The sequence below is a fragment of the Chrysochloris asiatica genome, unplaced genomic scaffold (assembly GCF_000296735.1).
Source record: "Chrysochloris asiatica unplaced genomic scaffold, ChrAsi1.0 scaffold00140, whole genome shotgun sequence".
Lineage (NCBI taxonomy): Eukaryota > Metazoa > Chordata > Mammalia > Afrosoricida > Chrysochloridae > Chrysochloris > Chrysochloris asiatica.
In genome coordinates this window covers 2,348,873-2,363,790 of record NW_006408658.1, presented here as the reverse complement: position 1 = coordinate 2,363,790, position 14,918 = coordinate 2,348,873, and positions in this window count along the sequence as shown.

Below are 14,918 nucleotides of genomic sequence, written 5' to 3'. Positions count from 1 at the left end.
ATACAAACTGAAATCTTTCAACAAACTGATACAGGACTGGAGGCACTCACTTATCTCTGCCAAGAAATTTGGAAGACAGCTACCTGGACAACTGATTGGAAGAGATCCATATTTGTGCCTATTCCAAAGAGAAGTGAACCAATGGAATGTGGAAATCATCAGACAATATCATTAATATCATGTGCAAGTAAAATTTTGCTAAAAATAATTCAAAAACAGCTGCAAAAGCACATTGGCAGGGAGACTTTTGACAAGATGGCAGATTAGGCAAATGCACTACATATACCCTTTACAACAAAGATACTAAAGACCAAATGAAACAGACATAGATGAAAATTCTGGAACCCTGAACTTCAGAGGAATGGTTAGAGAAGTGGATTGAGTACTTGTTGAGAGAAAGAGCTAAGCAGAGACAGTGAGAAATGGAGAATTGTGAATGGATGGCCAAAGGCAGTGCAATCATCTTGTGAGTGGCTTTGTCAACAGAAGGTCTGGCAGAGCAGATTCACACAGCACTGGGAAAAGTGCAATTCCTTCTTTTCCCCTATGCGCCCCATGTGACCAGAGATGTGGCTAGCTCCCACCCTCATCTACCCCAAGCATAGGGCCTACTCTCAGGGAGTTCTAAGCCATGCTGTTTGGGAGCCATGCCTGTGAGGGAGGGACCAGCTACACCGCTTTGGTGCACTACACTATGGTGCCTGGATTCAAGAAGGATCAGCTCTACACCTATAGAACATGAAGAGAGCTACAAGACCAGCATTTAACCAGTCATACTTCCCCTTGCTGCCATGTGGTCCTGACAAAGAAACCAGCTCCATCACGGGCCCCCACAAACTACTTCCTGATTGAGTGTGTTGAACACAGATAACACCAAGAGCAACTGGAACTCCATCTAGGGCCAGGAACTCTGTTGTCATATCCCTCCCCACAGCCAATTTATAAGCCTCCTTGGCTTATAGGAGACCCCAGAGTTTTCTCCACTTCATGTCCAATAGCTGTATTGTTTGTTTTTTAACTCATATTGTTTCACTGTTTTTGTTTTTCTATTCTTTCTCCTATTTCCATTCCCTTGAATTTATCCTTTCTATCTTCATCGAAGATTTAAGTTGTCAAGGACTTCATTCTTCTTGGATCAACTATCAACACTCATGGAAGCAGCAATCAAGAAATCAAATGATGTATTTCATTAGGCAAATCTGCTGCACAAGACCTTTTTAAAGTGTTGAAGGGCAAAAATGTCAGCTTGAGGACTAAGGTGCGCCTGACCCAAGCCATGGTATTTTCAATAACCTCATATGCATGCGAAAGCTGGAGAGTGAATAAGGAAAACCATAGAATTGATGCATTTGAGTTATGGTGTTGGAAGAGAATATTGAAAGTGCCATGGGCTGCCAAAAGAACCAATAGATCTGTTTTGGAAGAAGTGCAGCCAGAGTGCTCCTTGGAGGCCAAAATGGCCAAATTTCATCTCTCATACTTCAGACATATTGTCAGAAGGGACCAGTCGCTGGAAAGGGATATCATGTTTGGTAAGGTGGAGGGTCAGAGAAAAAGAGGAAGACCCCCAACGAGATGGATTGGGCAGGTGGCAGCATCGATGGACTCAAGCATGGCAACAGTAGTGAGGTTGGCCCAGGATCGGGCCGTGTTTGGTTCTGCTGTGCATAAGGTCGCTGAGTTGGTACTGACTCGATGGCACCTAACAACAACAATCTTCATTTTTGTTTTCCCTTTTCTCTTTTTATTTATTCTTAAGCAACTTTAAAACTTCTCCCTTTTATTTCCTCTTTTTTCTCTTCTGCAGCTCCATTTTCCTGTGTGGTGTTGTGGGATAAAGCACAAGTTCAATTTGAACCAAAAGGTCAGTAGTTCAAACTCAACCAGCTGCTCCTTGGAAAGCCTATACAGGGTCTCTATGAGTCAGAACTGCCTTGACTGCACTTAACAGCAACATTTTGTCTTTCTAGTTATCCTTTTTTTCTGGTTGCTACCTGTGCTTATTTATTTTTTTCTCTTTTCATTGTTGATTTCCTGTTTGTTATTCTGTGTTGTCTTCTTGTGTGTATGGCGAGGGAGGAGGAGGGTTTTCATCTTTCCCACCAGACAGCAAGACAACAACCATGCCCATATAGCTCAGTCACAACCATACCCTCTGAAGTTCCATCCATTGGACAAAAGCTAATACCAGCTCCTATATTGTTGTTGTTGTTAAGTGGTGTTGAGATGATTCCGACCCATAGCGATCCTGTATAGGGTTTCCGAGGAGCAGCTGGTGAGCTTAAACCACCAACCTAGCAGTGCAAACAGCTTTGAAGTCTGGCACATTAACCCACAGTGTCACACCAGGACTCCTATACTATCTACTCAATGATAGAAGCCAACAAACATCAAGTCAAACCCACCCTTAACTGAATTGCATGAACAGTGAACAAGATGGTGACCATGCTTCCAATTTACAACTATGCCCACAAAAGGCAGTTGGTGAGAGCCTAAGAACACATCAACACACAATCAATTAAATACAACTATGACAAACCAATAATGCCCCACAGACAACAGACAACTTTAACTTACACACAGCAACAAGAGAGAATGGCTGAAACATATGATAAAGATGCAAGAAGAAAAGGTAATGGAACTAAAAAAGAATTCAAAAGAATAATATTTAGGTACCTTATAAGAATTGACAGAAAGATTAAGGAAAGTGAGGAGAACACAAAAAAATATTTAGAAGAATTCAGAAAAACACTACAGGTACAAACAGACAAAATGAACGCAAAATTTAATACAAAACCTGTGATTAAAACTCCAGAAGATTAATACTAAGATATCAAAAATAGAAAATGCATTGAAAGGGCTAAGAAGTAGATTTGAAGCATTGGAAGCTCAAATTAGTGAGCTTGAAGATAAGTCTCTCAATACTAGTGTGCTAGAAAAACAACTGGAAAAAAGAATGAAAAAATCCAAAGAAAGCTCAAGATATCTGAGACACTATAAAAAGGAACAGCTTATAGGTGATATTCCAGAACTGGTAGAGAAAATAAAAAACAGAGAAATTGCTGAAGAGTTGTTGGAAGAAAACTTCCCTAACATTATGAAAGATGAGAATATAAACATACAAGAAGCTGACTGAACCCCAAACAAAAGAAAATCACCAAGACACACCATAATCAATCTTTTCAAAACCAAAGACAAGACAAGAATCCTGAAAGCAGTTCAGGAAAAATGAAAAGTTACCTACAAAGATAAATCAGTAAGACTAAGCTCTGATATCTCAACAGAAACTCTATGCAAGCAAACCTGTAAGACTGGAAACAGGGAATCAGAGATATCAATTTATAATGAAGTCAACTACAAAGCAAAAAGAAGGAATAGTGTAGATACAGAACTTCCAAGTAGCTAGGAAATCAAGATTTCTGGAAAAAAGTTTGTTTTACATAGGTAAAAAATTAATTACAAGTTAACCTCAAAGAAAATTAATATACCTGCACATAAAAAACAAACAGATTAAGCAAACATTAAAACAAGAGAAATAAATAACATGAAAAGAAAACCCACAAACAAAATAAACTCAGCACAGAAAATTGTTTGGAACAAACAAACCAGAAGCACCACAAAAACAAAACAGACAGCAATCAATTCATACCAATTGAGAATTACACTGAATGTAAATGGATTAAATACATGAGTCAAGTAAAAGACAGAGAAAAATGAGTAACAGTATCCTTCAATAAGCTGTCTACAAGAGACATCAAAAAGATACAGACAGCCTAACTCAACAACAGAAGAATGGTTAAACAAACTTTGGCATGCACACACGATGGAATACTATGCAATGCTGAAAAATAAAGAATCTGCGAAACTTCTTACAACATGGATGAACCTGGAGGGCGTTATGCTACAATAAATCAATCACAAAAGGACAAATACTGCATGAGACCAATGTTATACAAAGTTAAGGTTTTCTCAATAAAAGAAACAACCAATGATAGTTACAAGGGAAGGAATGAGGGAAAATTATTCATGGGCAAGAGGATAGACACACATTAACATAGGTGACAGGGGAGGCAATACATGAGGTAGGTTAACAGAGGAAAGATGAAGGTAGTGGGAGACAGAGAGGAATGCAATAGTTAAAGTGAACACTTTTACTTGTTGGTACATGGCGGGGATTGCAATCACTGTAAGGAAGCCAAGTATATGATTTGTTGAATGTAAAGTTGATATTGTGCTCTGTAAACCTTCACTCATTCATAAAAACTTCAAGAAAAAAAAAAGCTACATTGACAGGGAACTGTCAAAGGTTCAAGCCAGATTCAGACAAAGGACATGGAATGAAGGATCTCACTGCTGACACCAGATGGAGCTTGGCTGAAAGTAAATACCAGAAAGATGTTTACCTGTACTTTATTGACTAGGCAAAGGCTTTTGACAAGTGTGGATCATGACAAACTATGGATAACATTGTGAAGAATGAGTACTCTAGAGCACTTAATTATGCTCATGAAGAACCTGTACAAAGATCAAGAGGCAGTTGCTCAAACAGAACAAGGGGACACTGAATGGCTTAAAATCAGGAATGGTATGTGCCAAAGTTCTGTTGTTTCACCCTACTAAATTTGTGTGCTGAACAAATAATTCGAGAAACTGGATTGTACAAAGAATGTGGCTCAGTATTGGGGAAGACTCATTACCAATCTGCGATATTCAGATGATACAACCTCGCTTTCTAGCAGCAGAGGATGTTAAGTATTTCCCGTGAAGATCAAAGAGCACAGCCTTTAGTATGGGTTGCACCTCAATGTACAGAAAACACAAATCCTCTCAGTACTAGACCAATAAATAAATAAATGAAGAAAAGACTGGAGTTGTCAAAGACTTCATTTTGCTTGGCTCCACTGTAGACACTCATGGAAGCTGCAGTCATGAAATCAAATAACATACTGCATTAAGTGAATCTACTACACAAGACCTCTTTAAAATGTTCAAGAACAAAGATGTCAGTTTGAGTATTAAGATGCACCTGACCTAAGCCATGGTATTTTCAATTTCCTCATATGCATGTGAAAGTTGGACAATGAATAAGGAAGACTGTAGAAGAAATGATGCATTTGTATTATGGTATTGGAGAAGAGTTATATACCATGGTCTGCCAGAACAAAACACAAATCTGTGTTGGAAGTACAGCCAGGATGCTCCGAAGCCAGGATAGCCAGACTTCATCTCTCATACTTCAGACATATTATCAGGAGGGACCAGTCCCTAGAGAAGGACACCGTGGTTAGTACACGAGTCAGCAGAAAAATAGGAAGACACTCAACAAGATGGATTGGCACAGTGGCAGGAGTAATGAGCTCAAGCATAACAATTTTAAGGGTAGTGCAGAACCTGGCAGTGTTTCATTCCATTGTTCATAAGCTGCAATCGAGTAGACAACACCTTACAATCATCTTCTTGCCTGCCTGATTTCTGCTGCGAAATCAAGTTTAGTTTTACTGATTTCCCTTTGTAGTTAACTTTGTTTTTCCCAAACTGCTCCTCTCAGTTTTCTTTCCTTGTCTTTGGTTTTTGACAATTGATGTCTTGATCTTATTTTTATGTCTATCCTCTATGGGGTTTGTTCATCTTTCTGAATGTGTAGCTTCTCTTCAAACACCTCTTCGACAGTTTTCTAGGTTTTTTTTTTTTTTTTTTCCTGTCTCTTCCTGTTCTAAAATTCAGATCACACATTATGTCTCTTAATGGTGTCTCACATAATTCTTAGGCTTTCTTCAGATTTGTCTTCCAGCATACTAATTCAGCCTTTCGCTGATTCTACTCCTTTGCTTTCTATATGCTATTTATTATTAGTTATTAATATTCTGAACTACTATTTGCTGTTTTGTATGGTTTCTAATTTTTCATTTGTCTGTCTGATCTTGTTTTCCTGAATTCTTCTAAAGTTGTCTGTGTTTCCCTTAATTTCATCTGCAGCTTTCTCTCAATCTGTCAAAGTACCTAAATATCATTCTTTTGCATTCTATCAGGTGCATCCAATACCATTTCTGGTATTATGTTTTTTGGCTCTGGATTTAGGTCACTTGAGTCACTGTGTCATTTCTTTGTGTAAGCTGAAATTGTTGTCTCTGAAACATTGTGGTGTCACTGTATTTATATTTATGATTGTATGTAGTGTGTTCTTAAGCACGTAGGTATGATAGAGTGGAAGGGTGTGTATAGTTCTCCTTGTAGCATAGTTCAGGGTGGGTTTGTCTGGTGTTGACTATTGATTATCATTGATTAAGTGGTACAAGAATGAGTAATGGCATTTGCCCAGTGTGTGGAGCCACAGAAGTACAGATGTGGCTGGGCTTTATAGGCATCACTGCTGTCTCCCCACAAAAAGTCAAAAGAGATCTGCTAAGGTAGAATTCATGTGCCTCCAGACATTGGGTTGGTATGTCCAGTACACAACCCCAAGCCGAGCAGAGGCTGCACAGGAAAGGTGCCACTGGTCACCAGATTGACAAGGCTGGTGGCTGGTCACACCTCCAGTCACTAGGTAGGCTCAAGGAACAAGGGAGAACCACACCTCCCCACCGCCCACCTCCAGCACACCTGTGCCTTCAAGTCACTGCGCTGACCAACAGACAACTGCTGCAGAACTCAAGATGGTCACACCACCCAGGCCAGTCTGCAGCCCACACGTCTGTCTTCTCTCTCATAGCTCCTACTGAAGCTTCCTCTACTAGCTGGCACTCAATCCATGTCTCCATCCTTTCCTCTGAAGTTCAGAGTTCCAGGATCACCATCCATATCTGTTTTACTTGATCTCCCATGTCTTTGTTGCAGAGGGTCGGCTCAGAATGTTTGCAAGCTTTTTCAGAAGAAGAAAGTTTGGTGAGCACCCAGCTAGTTTCTTCCACATAAGAAAAGGTCGTGCTCATGTGAAGATCTGGAAGATGAAAATGAGCTCAACAAGAAAAAGTATTCTAGGAAGATGGAGCAGGATGCATAGACTCAGAAACACACACAAAAAAACTTGGAATGCTTGCAGTATTAAAATGAAAGCCTAACACAAACACATACACAAACAAAAAACCAAAAGCTTAAGTGGCTGGAGTTCTGTGAGAAAGGAAGGCAGTGAACTGTGATGCATTCGGAGAGGGAGGCCTGGGCCAGATCACATACAGCCTAGGAAGGAGTCCGTATTACTACTTCCAGAGCTATGAGGCTTTACTGAATGATTTGAAGCAGAGAAGTGACAATCTGATTTACATTTTAAAAAGATCACGTTGCTGTGTGGAATATGAATTACTTTGGGGTTAGCAGTGGAAGCAATTAAACCCAGTAAGCAGCCGATTTTAGCAGTCAAATATCACAGAATCAGGTGTCTAGTCAGAGAAGTCACCAGGAAAGGAAGGCGGCCTGGGGAGGAAAGGCTCTAATTACTGGTCAGTGTCTGAAAAGCTGTAAAGGCCTTTGTGCAATTACATAAATGGTGGAGTATTTGAAGCTGAGTGTGTCTCTGCCAAGATCATGGTGTTTCTTTTGGAACTATGCTCCCTGTGGACTCTTACAGGAACGAAAGCTGGAGCACACCAAGAGCTGCAGAAACAATAAACATTTACTTGGAGAACTCTAAAAGGGAGGCTGAACAAGCATAATGAAGCACAGCTTGATAGCCAAACCAAAATTTATTTTTGTGTCTCATCACCCCTGCAAACTTTTTATTCCCTTAGCCTGGGTGAAAAGTTGCAACAAGCATGTGGTTTCCCAGCTCATTCTTAATTGACTGTCAATTTAATATAGACACAATCATAAATTATTCTATATAATAAAACATCTGCAGCTGTCTTTAGTTTTCAGTATCTTCCCTGCCCAACTCTGACCCACTGAAGTCAAGAAGGCTGTACTGCAACAAGGGGTCAGTCACGGTCCCTATGTCCTGCTCTCCTCACCTCCTATGTAATAGCTCTGGATGTTCTAGCTTGAAGTGCAGAAAGAAGAGAGGTAAAGGGATAAAGCAGTAATTGCTTAACTTGGTGGCTCTGTGCTTTCTGGGCCAAGAAGGTAGCTAAAAAGAGCATCTCTGCCATCCCCTCTCCTGTAATTCCCTGGATTTTAGGAGATGCCACTCTATTCTGGGAGGTCCCCTACAATTCCTTCCTCAGCCACATTACACACTGCTCTGCTAGTTTCTTTGCACTTAAGTCTTCTTGCATCTTCATGTGGACCCAGGACCACCCCATGCTCCCCCACAACCCCGCTACATGGTATATAGGATACACTCAGGCACCTCTTGTCTAGGCAAATTCTTGAATTGCAGGCTGGCCAATGCAAAACCAGCAGCACTTTTCTGGCTCCATCATGTAAATAGTTGGTGAGCTTTTGCTTTCCCTTTCCCTCCACATTGCCAAGGCAGGAGTCACACTCCCAGCTCATCATTCTCCAACTGTAGGAATATACTTCCCTCAATGGCCCCAGTGGAGCCTAGCTGTGTCCTGTCTCACAGTCACAACTGTCCTGCAAAGTAATCTTGTACTTGTCTCCGCATACCATCCTCTCTCACCTCTTAATGACCTTGAACCTCAGTGTGCTGCCAATAATCCTACTATATGTTTAGGTTCCCAGGGCTTCTAAAGCAAATTACAACAAAGTACATGGCTTAAAACAACAGCAATTATTCTCTCACACTGCTGGAGGCTACAAGTCCAAATTCAAGGCTCCAGAGGAACATCCTTATTTCTTCCTGCTTCTGGCAGCATAACTTCAATCGTGACCTCTGTCTTCACAGGGATGTCTTCATTCTGTCTTCGTCTACATCTCTTCTCTTCTTCTAAGGACACCAGTCCTACTAGAGGCTTTGCTCTAGTCTAACAGGACCTCTGGTTAGCTAATTACATCTGCCAAGATGGTATTTCCAAATAAGGTCACACTCACAGTTATTGGGAATTAGGACTGACTGCAACATACCTTTTTAGGAACACAAATCAACACACAAAACTACTCCCTAACTTCTCTCTCCCTGCTCATTAATAGTAAAATTCTATGAAAACAGAAAACAGCAAATGCTGCTGATGGTGTGGAGAAACTAGAACCCTCATACACTGTTTGTGGGACTGTAAAATGGTGCAGTCACTGTGGAAATGATATGGATGGTGTTTCCTTAAAAAGTTGGAAATAGAAATACCACATGGCTCAGGAATCCCTCTAATTGATATATATCCTAGGGAAATAAAAGCTGTGACACATATAAACAGATATGTACATCAATGTTCATCGCAGCACTATTCAAAATGCCCAAAAAAAAGGGAAAACAATATCCATCAGTAGATGGGAGAGACACACTATGATACATACACACAATGGAATACTATGCACCACTAAAGAAAATTATGTAGCTGGAACATCTCACATGAATGGATGAACCTGAAGGCTATAATACAAATACTGTAAGAGACTACTGTAAGAAGACAAGAAAAGGTTTTCACACTATAAGAAATATTCTTTAATGGTCACCAGGGGTGGGAGGGGAAGGGAGAGTAAATTTATATTAACTTGGGTGAAGGGGAAGGCAATATAAAGTAAGAGGGAAATCAATTTTAAAAAAAGATGGTAGTGGGAGGGTAAGACACTGAGAGGCGTGTTAAAGAGTTAAAAAAGCAGCAGAGACAAATACTGATGCATGGATAGACATGCAGGCTGACTGAGTGTGAATGGGAGAATGGGACTATACCCATGAATATATACAGGTTTGAAAAAGGGTATTTTTACCTGAGTATGTACCTTTGTTCCAAATACATTCATGAATGTGGTGGAGCATATAGGAGCCACAATTATGAGAGCATCTGAGACATAACCTAATATCCTGAGGGGAATGAGTCACTGGGCTTGTAGGCTTAGGACCATGGGCTCAGGAGACACCAAGCTCAACTGGCATAAAGTCTACAAAGACAATGTTCTACATCTTACTCTGGTGAGTAACAACTAGGTTCTTAAAAGCTCATGAGGGTCCATCTAAGATCAACTATTAGTCTCTCCCATCCTCCCAAGTAATCTGTTCAATGGATATCAGTGTATCAGCCTACTCTGTGTTGGCTTTCCTACCCTTTCTACAAAATCTCCTGGTCCACTAAAGTAATCCATATCTTACTAATGGTCTGAAACGGTTTTACTTATTTCATACCAACTCTGGATGATCTCTTAGTACTCACCCCTTCCACGGATACACTTAGATTCCTTAGAAAGTGAGAAAACCACATCAAGTTGATTGGTGTAACTATAAATTCACAAACAATACTATTATGAATTCAAGCAGGTCCCCAATATTACTCACCAATCCTCATTAGAATGCAATCTAACTGCTACCTCATCTTAAAAGCATTTGATGACTGACAACCTTCCCATTCTTCCTACATAAAAATATGTATTATATCAGACCCCATCTTCTAACTTTACTTTACTCTCGCAGGTTCATTTTTTCTTTACCCATACATTAAAAGCTCCTCAGAGTTCTTTTTGGAGCCACTATGTCATCTTATTATCTTACCCTGGATATTGCATCTACTCCTGTAACTTTAATTACCATCACTTACCACAAAACTCTTGTGGGATTTGTTATGTCCCACTTTCAAATGAATACCTACAAAAATATCTAAATTCCAACAGGCATCACAAGCAATTGCTCAAGCCAGAAACCTGGGACTTACTTTAGACTCTTTTCTTTCTAGTCCACCTCCAATACTAGTCCACCTCCAATACGCTACCAAAGTTCTCCTGTCAACCCATTTCCTTCCATCCTCACTAGTTCAATGTCCTCATCTTGCACTCTGGGCTCCTACAATACCATTGCTCTCATTAATCCCACTCGATCAGACCCTGTCCATAGGTGAGAAAGTGAAAGCTCTGGGAATATAATGACAAGACAGTGCTCGAGAAGTTCACAGACAAATGGACAGGGCAGTCACAATTTAGTATGGAAATGCTGAAGAAGTACTCTTCACACAGTGCTTTGAGAGTTCAGATGAAGAAAACGTTCCAAGATAGATACAGCTGATCCTCCTTATTCATTAAGTCCTGATTTGTGAAACTGCCTGTTGTTGTGAAGCGTTGTGTCAATTCTAACTCATTGGGACCAAATAGAACTGCCACCAAAGGGTTCCCTAGGGTGAAATCTTTATGAGAGCAGATCAAGTATTTTATTCTAGAGGGAACTGAACTACGGACCTTTAGGTTAGCAGTCAAGCACTATTTGTTAACACTTCATTTCATTTCAGTGATTGCAATCCCCTCCTTGAAACACGGCTATCCCACTTCCTCCCTCTGATTGTTTTCTATTCAACCTTCTTTTCTACCCCTTCTGAATTTTGGTCTTAGGTAACTGCTGCCCTTTTGATCCTGAATGGCTGACCATTCCATGATGCGCATTCCCAATAGTGCTGTTGCCCCCTTTATATACCTACTGAAACACTGGTGTGGCAATGTAGGATAAGCACTGGACTGTTATCCACCAAGTCGGTGATTCAAACCACCAGCTTATGCTTGGAAACCCTACACAGGGTTGCTATGAGTAGGAATCAACTCAATGCTACGTAACAACAACATACACCTATATACTGCTTGGCTGGAAACTGATCCACAAGGGTGAGTTCAGTTCCAGACCTTAAGGGTGACCAAGGATCATCATCTTGAGTCCCTGTCCCTCTATAGTTTCTTTCTGACCAGTAAATCTGGCTTAAAAAAAAAAAAACAGTATTTTTTTTAGGATCTATTTAGTGCCATGTGTTTTGCATTTCTGTGCTTTTTGTTGATTTTGCTGCTTTAAAATGGTCACAAAGTACAGTGCTGAAGTGTTGGCTAATGTTCCCAAGCACATGAAGGCTGTGATGTGCCTTAAGGAGAAAACACATGTGTTATATAAACTTTATACAGGCATAAGTTACAGTGCTGTTGGCTGTGGGGTCAATGCTAATGAGTTAACAATCAAAGGGACTTTAAAAAGTTAATGGAAAATGCAAGTTGAAAAAACTATGCATGGATTTCAAATATTTTTTGTACCAAAATAAATTCATAACTAACTTGTCATAAGTTGTCTGAACAGGACCTAGTTTGAGACATTAAGAAGGTCAAAATATCAGTTTGAAAAGATCCCCAAACAGAGCAGCATAAATTCTACTAAAATGGAGGCAAGTATAAGCATCAAATTTATATTGAAGGTTGGGTGGAAGACTGGTGAAATCACTGATGCCTTATGGACAATGCCCCAAAGAAAGAAACAGTTTACAAATGAATCGCTTGTTTTAAGAATGGATAAAACAATGTTGAAGATAAAGCCTACAGTGTTTGAGGAAACCAGCTTGTTGACACCTTAATTGAACAGGACTGATAATTAACAGCAGAAACAACATACGATATCCTACTCAACTCAACTGTTCAGTTCCGATTGAAAAATGGAAGTTGAGCAAACATTCTAATCACTGGGTACCACTACTGTTGCATTCAGATCAGCTGTACACAAGAGCAGAGCTTTCAATGAAAAATTTTAAACAGTGGGATCAAGATGCAAAAGCATTTCGTGGAACAACTGTAAACAGGAGATGAAACATGACTTTACTAATATGATCCTGAAGACAAAGCAAAATCAAAGCAATGGCTACCAAGATTTGGAAGTGGTCTAGTCAAAGAGCAAAGATCACGGCAAGTTTTTTGGGACGTTCAAAGCACTTTGCACGTTGACTTTCTAGAGGGCCAAAGAACAGTACCATCTGCTTTTTATGAGGGTATCTTGAGAAAGTCAGCCAAAGCTATAGAAGGACAACACCCAGTAAAGCTTCACCAGAGTCCTTCTCCACCACAACACTCCTGCTTATTCTCCTCATCAAACAAGGGAAATTTTGCAAGAGTTGCAATAGGCATCTACCTTACACAGTCCTGATTTGTCTCTTTCTGGCTTTTTTTTTGTTTCCTAACCTTAAAAAAAAATCTTTAAAGGTGTGCCCATTTTTCTTTGTTAATAACATAAAAAAAATTGTGTTGATTCGGTTCAATTCCCAGAACCTTCCATTCTATAGTGATGGTCTAAATGGCTGGATTCAGCACTTTAGAAAAAGTGTCTTGACCTTGATGGAGCTTATGCTGAAAAATAAAGTTTTTATTTAGTTAAAAAATTTTTTTATTCTTACCTTTCAGTTCCATTTTTCCACAAACTTTTTTTGTAAGCCCCCTTGTATATTAAATAAGGTATATATATTTAAACAGAAACCCATTTATGTAAACAGGATTATGTTTCACATGATGAAAGTATTCTAACTAGAGGTTCACAGGAAGCCTAACTCTGCCTTTCTCCTGGAAGCAATGGTTCAGTATTCAATAATTTGGTGTTCACAGTGACTTTACAGATCATAATGACTACTAATAATGAGAGTCACCTATATTTCAGCAGATTGATGTTGTTAAGTGCCATAGAGTTGGTACCAACTCACAGTGACCCTGTACAGAGTTTCTGAGGAGCAGCTGCTGAGTCTGAATCACTGACCTTGTGGTTCAAACTGACCTCCAGGTCCAGTGCTCATCCTACAATGCCACACCAGATTACATTTCAGCAGACTGCACGTGTAAATGCACTATACACTGTCTGCCAAAAGGTTCACAGCCCAGTTCCCAAAATCTGTCCCTTTATTGGAGGCATCCACTGGCTTAGAGCCCTTGAAACTATGTCCTACCAGTGGCTACTCTCAGTTGAACATTTTTACCAAGCTTATGGCAGATGCATTCACGTAAAACCTGGGTTATATCATCCAACTCCTCCTTCTCCTGGCACTAATCTTCCTTGCCCACAATTTCCCAGGATGTGCTGTCTTTGGAAGAAATGGACACTTTTGTCAGTGAACACTCCAATCCTGCCAACCACAACACTGCATCTATCAGTAATTTATGAACACAGACCTAGTTCCCTCCTAAACGCCCGCCAAGGACAGCTCAGAATCTATCAAAAATCTATAAATATTTTATGAAATGAGTTTGTTGAAGGGCCTATCTTGAGCTCTCCCAGAGCCTTACTCAGTCAACAAACCTATTCTTTATTGTTCAAGTTCCATTCCTCACTAAGGAAAAACTTCAAAGAATAAAGCTTACAATACATAATTTCTATAGTTAAGTTTTACTGAGCACCTCCTATGTTCTGAGCCAGGGCCATAGACTTCCTCAGTTAACCCACATAGCCACCACTTAAGACAAGAATCCTCAATATTTTCCAATTGAGGAATGTGACATTCAGAGATTAAATGACTCTCAGCTCTTAAGCGGCAGGCTGGGATTCACACCCAGGTCTGCTTGGCTCTGAAATCTTTTGTCCAGTCATACATCAGAGCCCCACAGGAAAATAGGTGCTGGGAGTGGTTTAGTCCATATAGTACCCAAGTTAAAGATGACAGAGGGCTCTGAGAGGAACCACTAGAGACATACATGCACAGTGCAGGGTACAGTCCCAGCAGTCTTGACTTACCACACAGCTGTGGAGGCAGTCTACATTCACCCAGAATCCCAGATTGGCATGTTGAGCCAAGATGCTGGTGGGGTACAAGGTGCCCTAGAGAAAAGAAGCAACACTGCTCCTCTACAGCCTTGAAGGCCTGGGAAAACTGAAGTGGAACGAGTAGAAGCTATGAGTGAGCAGAGGAGCTGGTCTGCAGGGTAGAGACAGCAACACAGAAAGCTCGCATGGCTCCTGAGAGAGGGAGAGAGATGGAATGTCCAGAGAGTCCTTGAATACAAAATCATCTAGTTTCCACAACACCTAAGGGGATCCATAATTCCTAGACATCCTTACGCTCTGAATGAACCCCTTAGTCTCCAGCTTGTATGAGTGACTTCATGCTTCTTTCAACTAAGGAAGCCTCCATTAGCTCAGGGGCTGAGCCAGGACCTTATCACAC